This window comes from Sapajus apella, unplaced genomic scaffold, assembly GCF_009761245.1.
Source record: "Sapajus apella isolate SASKATOON/1434 unplaced genomic scaffold, GSC_monkey_1.0 scaffold70, whole genome shotgun sequence".
NCBI lineage: Eukaryota > Metazoa > Chordata > Mammalia > Primates > Cebidae > Sapajus > Sapajus apella.
Window position 1 is genome coordinate 3,043,619 of NW_022437010.1, and position 8,712 is coordinate 3,052,330.

Below are 8,712 nucleotides of genomic sequence, written 5' to 3' on the forward strand. Positions count from 1 at the left end.
CTCTCCTTTAAGCTATGAATTCTAGTCTGGGCACAGTGGCTCATGCCTGTATAATCTCAGCACTTTGGGAGGCCAAGGTGGGCAGATCATGAGGTCAGAAGTTCGAGGCCAGCCTGGCCAATACCGTGAAACCCCATCTCTACTAAAAATACCAAAATTAGCCACGTGTGGTGGCAGGCACCTGAAATCCCAGCTACTCAGGAGGCTAAGGCAGGAGAATCACTTGAACACGGGAGGCAGAGGTGCAGTGAGCCGAGATCACGACACTGCCCTCCAGCATGGGTGACAGAGCAAGACTCTGTCTCAAAAACAAAAAGGAGAGAGTTCTAAAGATATCCAGACATAGGATGATCTATGTTTCCTGACGAGAGAAAATCCCAGAGCAAATCCCCACTTCCTAGAATCTCTTCCATGTTACCAGACATGAGACCAAATCTTGTAAATCCTTTCTAATACTTGCTTACTGAGATGCTCCACAGTTCCCCCACAGCATGCACTCTCACTCACTGTGATGAGTCAATCAACAGAGTGTTCCTCAACCACAGGAGGGCTCCTGGTATCCTACTGACCCTCTGCCTGGGTGCCTTCTCCTAGATTTGTTTGCTGGAATTGGGAAGGGTAGAAATAAACTGTGGAGAATTAACAGATTTACAAAAGGTCTTCATTCAATGGGAGGAGATAGAGGATAAATATCCAAGCTTCCTCACCCCTTAAGGGAAATAATTCAGAGGTCGTCAATGGAACGGGACCTCAAAATGTATGAATGGGCTTCAATCACCTTGTGGCAGGCCACGTCTTCCTAACGGCTGAACAGGCAGGCCTCTGTAACAACTGTTTCAGCACTGACTGAGTGGTGAAGTTAAACATTAAAGCCAAGAGAGCCGGTGCCCTTATACAAAGGCTGGAATAAAACAAAAGCCCACCAAGAGTTTTACCTAGGCTTCTTCTGGGCCTTGAAGCATGATGAGATAATGAGGAAATTCTTAACAGGACCCATTTCAGATTAAACAAGTTTTACTGGGGGTCTGAAGAAACTCTGCAGGCCTCCACAAACAAGTTTATTGGGGGTCTGAAGGAACTCCCCAAACCTCCATGATTTAGCAGGAGACAAGATAAGGGAATCATTCCAGCACCTGGACCCATTTGGATTAAGTAAATTTACTGAGGCTCCAGAGGAAGGTCTTCAGGACTCAGATCTTAGTTATAGATTAGAAGAAGTTAATCACTTATGACTTTAGATGAAGTCACACTTACACGTCGACATATAGCTTAGAAGGTAACCTCTGAAACACTTGATAATTTTGAGTTGGTCTGACAGTATTTTCTAGCCTTCTCCCTGTATCAGGTTACAGAAATAAACTCCCTTCTTTCCCAGTTCATCTACATCCATTATTGGGCCACAAGAATAGGCAGCCCAGCCCTCTGTTTGGTCCAGGAACAAACTGACCTTAAAATAAGAAGATTATCCTTGGTGAGCCCAGTGTAATCACAAGAGTCTTTAAAGTGTATAAGAGGAAGCAGAAGAGTCACTACACACTGAAGCCATGGAAGAAAGATTCAAATGGCTTTGCTAGCTTTGAAAATGGAAGGGGACAACAAGGCAAGGAATGGTGACAGCCTCTAGAAGATGGAGAAGGCAAGATATGAACTCTCCCCTGCAACCCCTAGCAAGTGATATAGGAATTAAGAAGATGTCACTTAGGCAGATAGCAGGGTATGGGAATCCTCAAGGGTAAGGCTTTTCTTTTTAATGAAAAGCAGCCCTAAATCATTTTGTAACAAAGAGCAGCCTGTAAAGTCGAGTTGCAGACATAGAATAGACAAGCAAGCTGGGAGCTTGTACAGGTGAATACTGGCAAGATGGCGGCTCCATTTTCCCTTCTCTGCCAGCTACATGTACAGTAAGGAACAGACAAGATACTCTATACTAGCTCTCATATACAAATCTGTTCAAGGGGAGACTTCATTTGCATAAGATTGAGTGGAGTGACCAGCCTTCCCCACATGCTATGTAAACACCATACCTGATTGAACCAATCTGTGAGCCCTATGTAAATCAGGCACCGCCTCCTCAAGCCAGACTACAAAATCTGTGCATTTGCTGCCAGCTGGTCTTAGACCCCTCCCTACAAGGAGAGCTGTTTTTCTTTCTCTTTTCTTCTGCCTATTAAGACCACTTCTAAACTCCTTGAGTATGTCTGTGTCCTAAATTTTCCTGGTGTGAGACAACAAACCCCAGGTACATACCCCAGACAACATAGCTGCTTCAAAACGAATGCAGCACTGTTGACCATTGGATTATATCCCAGTGAGGCTCATTATGTATGTATGTAAAGTATGTATGTACATATTTAGTAGAGATGGGGGTCTCTCTGTATGGCCCAGGCTGTTCTCAAACTCTTGTCCTCAAGCTATCCTCCTGCCTCAGCCTCCCAAAGTTCTAGGATTATAGGCATGAGCCACTGTACCTAGCCAAGACCCACCTTGAAATTCTGACCTGTAGAACTGTAAAATAAAAAAAAACTGTGTTGTTTTCAAGCCACTAAGCTTGCAGTAATTTCTTATTGCAGCAATAGAAAGCTGATACAGTTACTTATATACACAAGATGAACTAAAATGTACTAATACAAGTTAAACATCCCTAATCTGAAAATCTGAAATCGGAAAACGCTCCAAAATCCAAAACTTTTGAGCACTGACATGGTATCACAAGTGGGGCATTCCACACATAAGTACTTAACACAAACTTTGTTTCATGTACAAAATTATTAAAAATATTGTTGAAAATTACCTTCAGGCTATGTGTATAAGGTATTTATAAGGCATAAATGAATTTTGTGTTTAGACTTGGGCCCCATCCTCAAGATATCTTATGTATATGCAAATATTCCAAAATTTTTTAAATATCTAAAATCTGTGAAATGCTTCTGGTCCCAAGCATATTCAGATAAGGGATACTCAACCTCTAGTATGGATGGAGAAAAACAAATAGTGATAACAAATAATGAAAGTTTTATTGACAGGAAAAGAAAGAAGGAGGGAAAATGCTGTTTTGTGAAAGAAACTGAGTTCACACTTAGGATGACTACAGGGTTATATCACGACATCCAATGTCTACCAAGCAGTTTGAAAAAGGAGAATAAAGCAGAGGTAAGCAGTTAATTACATAGATATAAACATAGGAGACAAGTCTATAATCTTAAATTAAATTGATTTCCTGAAGAGGAGTTTATACAAAAGATCAGGAAAACAGAGGCTGAAACATGAACATTTTGAGGACAGGACAAGGAAGAAGTTAGGTAGGAGAACTGTAAAAAAAAAAAAACAAAAACTGTGTTGTCTTCAAACCACTAAGTTAGTGCAGTAGTAAAAAAGTCAAGAAACAACAAAGTTCCAAAATGCAGCTGGTTCTCAAAAGTTCTAATTGGAGCCATAAGATAAAGAACAGGCCTAACAAACATTTATTTAGGTTGAACAATTAATGTCATAAGCCCTTCAAGACTTCACAGTAAAGGAGTGAAGGAAGTTAAATGTTTATCTTATATAAAAAAGGGCTTTAGCAGTTCCCATCCACTTGCTCCTACAGCCCTGGGCGTCATTTTTATTTTCACTCTACACCCACCTGGCCACAGAATTTAGCCTTCTTTAACTTCATCTGAAATGCACCTATGCAGAGGCATTAATGAGCAATGCAGATTTACTGAAGCTTTTTAAGAATATGAAGTGGTAAAGTTATAAATCACAGTCTCCATAAAACAACTTAAGGACTCCAGTTAGATACAGAACCTATATTCTCCCAGAAGCTCCCTTCTTAGCCATACCACACTGGTGATTCTCTTTATTCTCTCCCTCCTTCTTCCTTTCTATTTTTTTTTTTTTTTTTTTTTGAGACGGTCTCACTCTGTCACCCAAACTGGAGTGCAGTGATGCAATCTGGGATCACTGCAACCTCTGCCTCCCAAGCTCAAGGGACTGTCACATGCTCAAGGGATCCTCCGAACTCAGCCTCCTGAGTAGCTGGTTCTACAGGCATGCATCACCATGCTCAGCTAATTTTTGTTTTGTTTGTTTGTCTAGAGGCAGGGTTTTGCCATGTTGCCCAGACTGGTCTTGAACTCCTGGACTCAAGAGATCTGCCTGCCTTGGCCTTCCAAAGTGCTGGGATTACAGGCAATGTGAGCCACTGTGCCCAGCCTGGATTTTCTCTAGCACTTTAAACTCCATCACCTTCCAAATGGTGAACAAGAATTAAATTGTTCTAAAATTCCATTGCCCAGAGTCGTAGATAGCAGTCATACATGCTACTAAGCACTTGAAATATGGCTGGTCCAAACTGAAATGTGCTGCAAGTGTGAAATACACCCTGCATTTCCAAGATTTTGTATTTAAAAAAAATGATGCTAAGATATCTCATTAACAACTTTTTATATTGATTGCATGTTGAAATGATAATATTTTGGTTGTACTGAGTTTAATAAATACATTATTTATATTAATTTCACCCCTCTTTTTTTGAGACAGCGTCTCACTGTTCCCTAGGCTGGAGAGCAACCCCATGATCTTGGCTCACTGCAACCTCTGCCTCCCTGGTTCAAGCCATTCTCCTGCCTCAGCCTCCTGAGTAACTGGAATTACAGGTGCCCATCACCACAGCTTGCTTATTTTTTAAAATTTTTAGTAGAGATGGGGTTTCACCATGTTGGCCAAGCTGGTCCCAAACTCCTGACCTCAAGTGATCTGCCTGCCTTGGCCTCCCAAAGTGCTGGGATTAGAGGTGTGATATACTGCACCCGGCCTCATTTCACCTTTTTAATGTAACTAGCAGAAAATTTAAAGTAGCCTCCATGGCTTACATTATATTCCCATTGGATGGCACTGTTCTGGAAGTAAAACGAACTTCATGTTAATAGGACTAACTCTCCAGGGAAAGCAGTTTAAGAATAATCTTCTAAGAGACTAATCAAATTACTCCTTACAAAAACAAAACAAGACCAGCCATGGTGGGTTATGCTTGCAGTCCCAGCACTTTGGGAGGCCAAGGTGGGCAGATCATGAGTCAAAAGATAAAGACCATCCTGGCCAACGTGATAAAACCCTGTCTCTACCAAAAATACAAAAATTAGCTGAGCATGATGGCAGGCACCTGTTGTCTCGCTGCTCGGTAGGCTGACGCAGGAGACTCGCTTGAACCCAGGAGGCGGAGGTTGCAATGAGCCAAGATCGAACCACTGCACTCCAGCCTGGTGACAGAGCAAGACTTAGTCTCAAACAAACAAACAAACAAAAACAAAATACAGAAACTTTGACCCAAAAGTGATTCAAAAGCCAGCTGTTCAACAAGAAAAATATTTCTCCATCTCATTACATATGCTGCCTCTTTATGAAGAATTTTGCACCACGCCAATTATCAGTGCTGGGAAAGAAGAGGAGTTAGGGCTGATGTCCAGGTGGCCCAGTTCTGTGAACCTCTATGCATTTAGGAGACAGAAGAGGTAAGCTGATAGGCCTAGAAATCAAGCAACTTACAGGGGAACTGAATCTATAATCAGCCTATAGCTCCCATTGCATCCTGTAGCTAATTCCCTTATCATTAACACAAATCACACTGTAATTACTTGTGTAATTAATTGTCTCTACCACACAAGGCTGTGAGCTTTGTGAGGGCAGGGATCCATGTCTGTCTTGTCATCCACCTATCCCCAATACCCAGTAGCATGCAGAGTAAGTGCTCAATAACTATTTACTAAATGGCTATTTAATGAAAATCAAATTAACTAGTTTTTCTGCTCAATGCATCTGGAACCATATATCTATCAATGAACTTCCAAGTTTGAAAATGCTATATAACCTATTCCTTATGGAAAAGCTAGAAAAGTGACAACTGATAACTATATATAAATAGATGATTTTAATGATAGTAAGTAATATTAATAAGAATATTAACAGCTAACTTTTACTAAGTGTTTGTCAGATAATAGGCATTGTGCTAACCATTTAACCATCTTTAAACCTCTTTCACTTACTCACCACCACAATTTACCACATAGGTACTATTATCATTCCCATTTCACAGATGGGGAGATGGAGACTTAGAGGATTTAAGAAATTTGCATGAAGACACTCAAACAGCAAGGGGTGGTACAAGGATTTAAATGTAATCAGACACTAGAACCTAAAGTCATGTGATTCTTCATAGACACATGACTAAGTAACGCGAATTGACACTCCTTCCTCTTTTAAACACTGTCTTCACTTAGCTTTTAGAAAACCATACATTCCTACACTCATCCTATGTCAATAGCTACTTCTTCTAATCTCCATTGGTGGTTTCTCTTTCTGTCCCCCCCAAGTCACAGGACTTGATTATCTAGGGCATCCTAAAAAACAAAAAGAAAGCCTTCCAAAAATTGCCCCTCTGGGAAATGGAAGGCAGACATTTATCCACAGTGCCCATTCCCCATTGCTGGGTCATTGCCTGGGGGTGTTAACTCCACCAAACTTTCCAAGGGCAAGGGGTGTGTGTTTGTGTGTGTGTGTGTGTGTGTCAGGACTGATGGCATCTCAACCCTATCAGAGCATTGTTCCTGAACAGGAGACTTGCTGATGTTTACAAAACAACGTCAGTGTTCTATCAGGCCAATTTCCTCCAGTTGATACAATATATGGTAGGATGAGTGGAATCCCATGGTCATGTGCCATTGTCACACCTCTTTTACCGTAAAGTGTGTCCTTTAGTTGGAGGCAATATTTTAGAAAATCATGTGTAATTTCCTCCAGTTGATACAATATATGGTAGGATGGGTGGAATCCCATGGTCATGTGCCATTGTCACACCTCTTTTACCGTAAAATGTGTCCTTTAGTTGGAGGCAATATTTTAGAAAATCATGTGTTTGGGCTGGGCGTGATGGCTTATGCCTATAATCCCACCACTTTAGGAAGCTGAGGCAGGCAGATCACTTGAGGTCAGGAGTTCACGACCAGCCTGGCCAACATGGTGAAATCACGTCTCTACCAAAAATACAAAAAAATTAGCCAAGCAGGGAGGCAGGCACCTATAATCTCAGCTACTCAGGAGGCTGAGGCAGGAGAATGGCTTGAACCTGGGAGGAGGAGGTTGCAGTCAGTGAGCCAAGATTGCACCACTGCACTCCAGCCTGGGCAATAGAGCGAGACTATGAAAAAAAAAGAGAAGGAAAGAAAAAAGGAAAGAAGGAGGGAAGGAAGGAAGGGAGGCAGGGAGGAAAGAAAATCATGTGTTTGTAACTCTATCAGATAATGGTACTGGCAGAGACACTGTGAACAAGACCCGTCATATCAAGAGAAGTGTCAGTTCCATAAGTACAAACTATAGCTCTTTCCAAGAAGGAAGAGCTTTTGTGTAATCAATCAAGCAACTCCTTGCTCTCCTTACACAATTTACCATCCATCTTTGCTGCTGATGGGCTGAACATCCAAAGAGGCTGTAGTCATATCAGCTTTGGTAAGAAAGAGCCTTAATTGTTGGGCCATGCACATGTCCTCTTCTTAATATCACTAAAAAAGTCCTTGTTGTCATCTGACTGCAAAGTAACCCACTTCCAGAGTTCTGAGGAGCTGCATTCTAGACTTACTTCTTACACCAAATTTCTTAGCTTCTTTCTCCTCAAAAGCTGAGATAACTACTTGTGTGGGGACAGGCAATTTGAGATTGACACTAGTGAGAAACAATGAGAGAACAGAAGGGAGGATAGAGTCACAATACAAAAATGTGTTGTTAAAGTTGCTGTTGTGAGAAACAAGAACTCATTTCACTGGGGCTTTCTGAAAAACACAGAATGGCCTACAAAACTTTCTTGCTCAAGTGTAAGGAGCAGGAGCATTTATCCATCAGCAACTGTCACCCCTTGGTTGAAGGGGCCCACATGTATTGACTTACCAGCACTTCAAAGCTGTGCAGGGCAGGAGCTGAGACAGTTACTGCTGGAATCTGGGAAGTCCAAAGAATCTCAGGGAAGAAATCAAAGAGGCCTGGTAAAGGTGGGAGAAGAGAAGCTGTCAGGGAGAAGTATGTGGAAGATTGCATGAAATTGCCCCCCACAACCAAGTCAAAAATGAGAAGTGATGCTCAGAAGGTGTGAGTCAAGACACCAAAGGCTTCTGACACTACAGGATTATTAATTTCTTAAAAATCTAAAACCAATTCACAGGGCCAGGTATGGTGGCTCACACCTATAATCCTAGCACTTTGGGAGGGCAAGGCAGGTGGATCACTTGAGGTCAGGAGTTTGAGACCAGCCTGGTCACTATGGTAAAACCCCATCTCTACTAAAAATACACAAATTAGCTCTGCATGGTGGCAGGTGCCTGTACTCCAGCTACTCGGGAGGCTGAGACAGGAAAATGGCTTGAACCCAGGAGGCAGATGTTGCAGTGAGCCAAGATAAGCCACTGCACTCCAGCTGGGGTGACAGAACAAGACTCTGTCTAATAAATAAATAAATATAAAACCAATTCATAGCTGCAAGTCTTTAATTTCGTTTACCACATGGTTATCACAGGAGAAAATGGAAAGTGTTGTAAGAGAGTCAATATTTATGAAACACCTACTCTATAATAAGTGCTACTCCAGATAGCCTTTCCTACGTTTCATATTTGACATGTAAACATATTTCACTGACATGGTAGTCAGAGAAGAGCCAGGTGACATTTGAACGGTGACTGGAAAAAAATG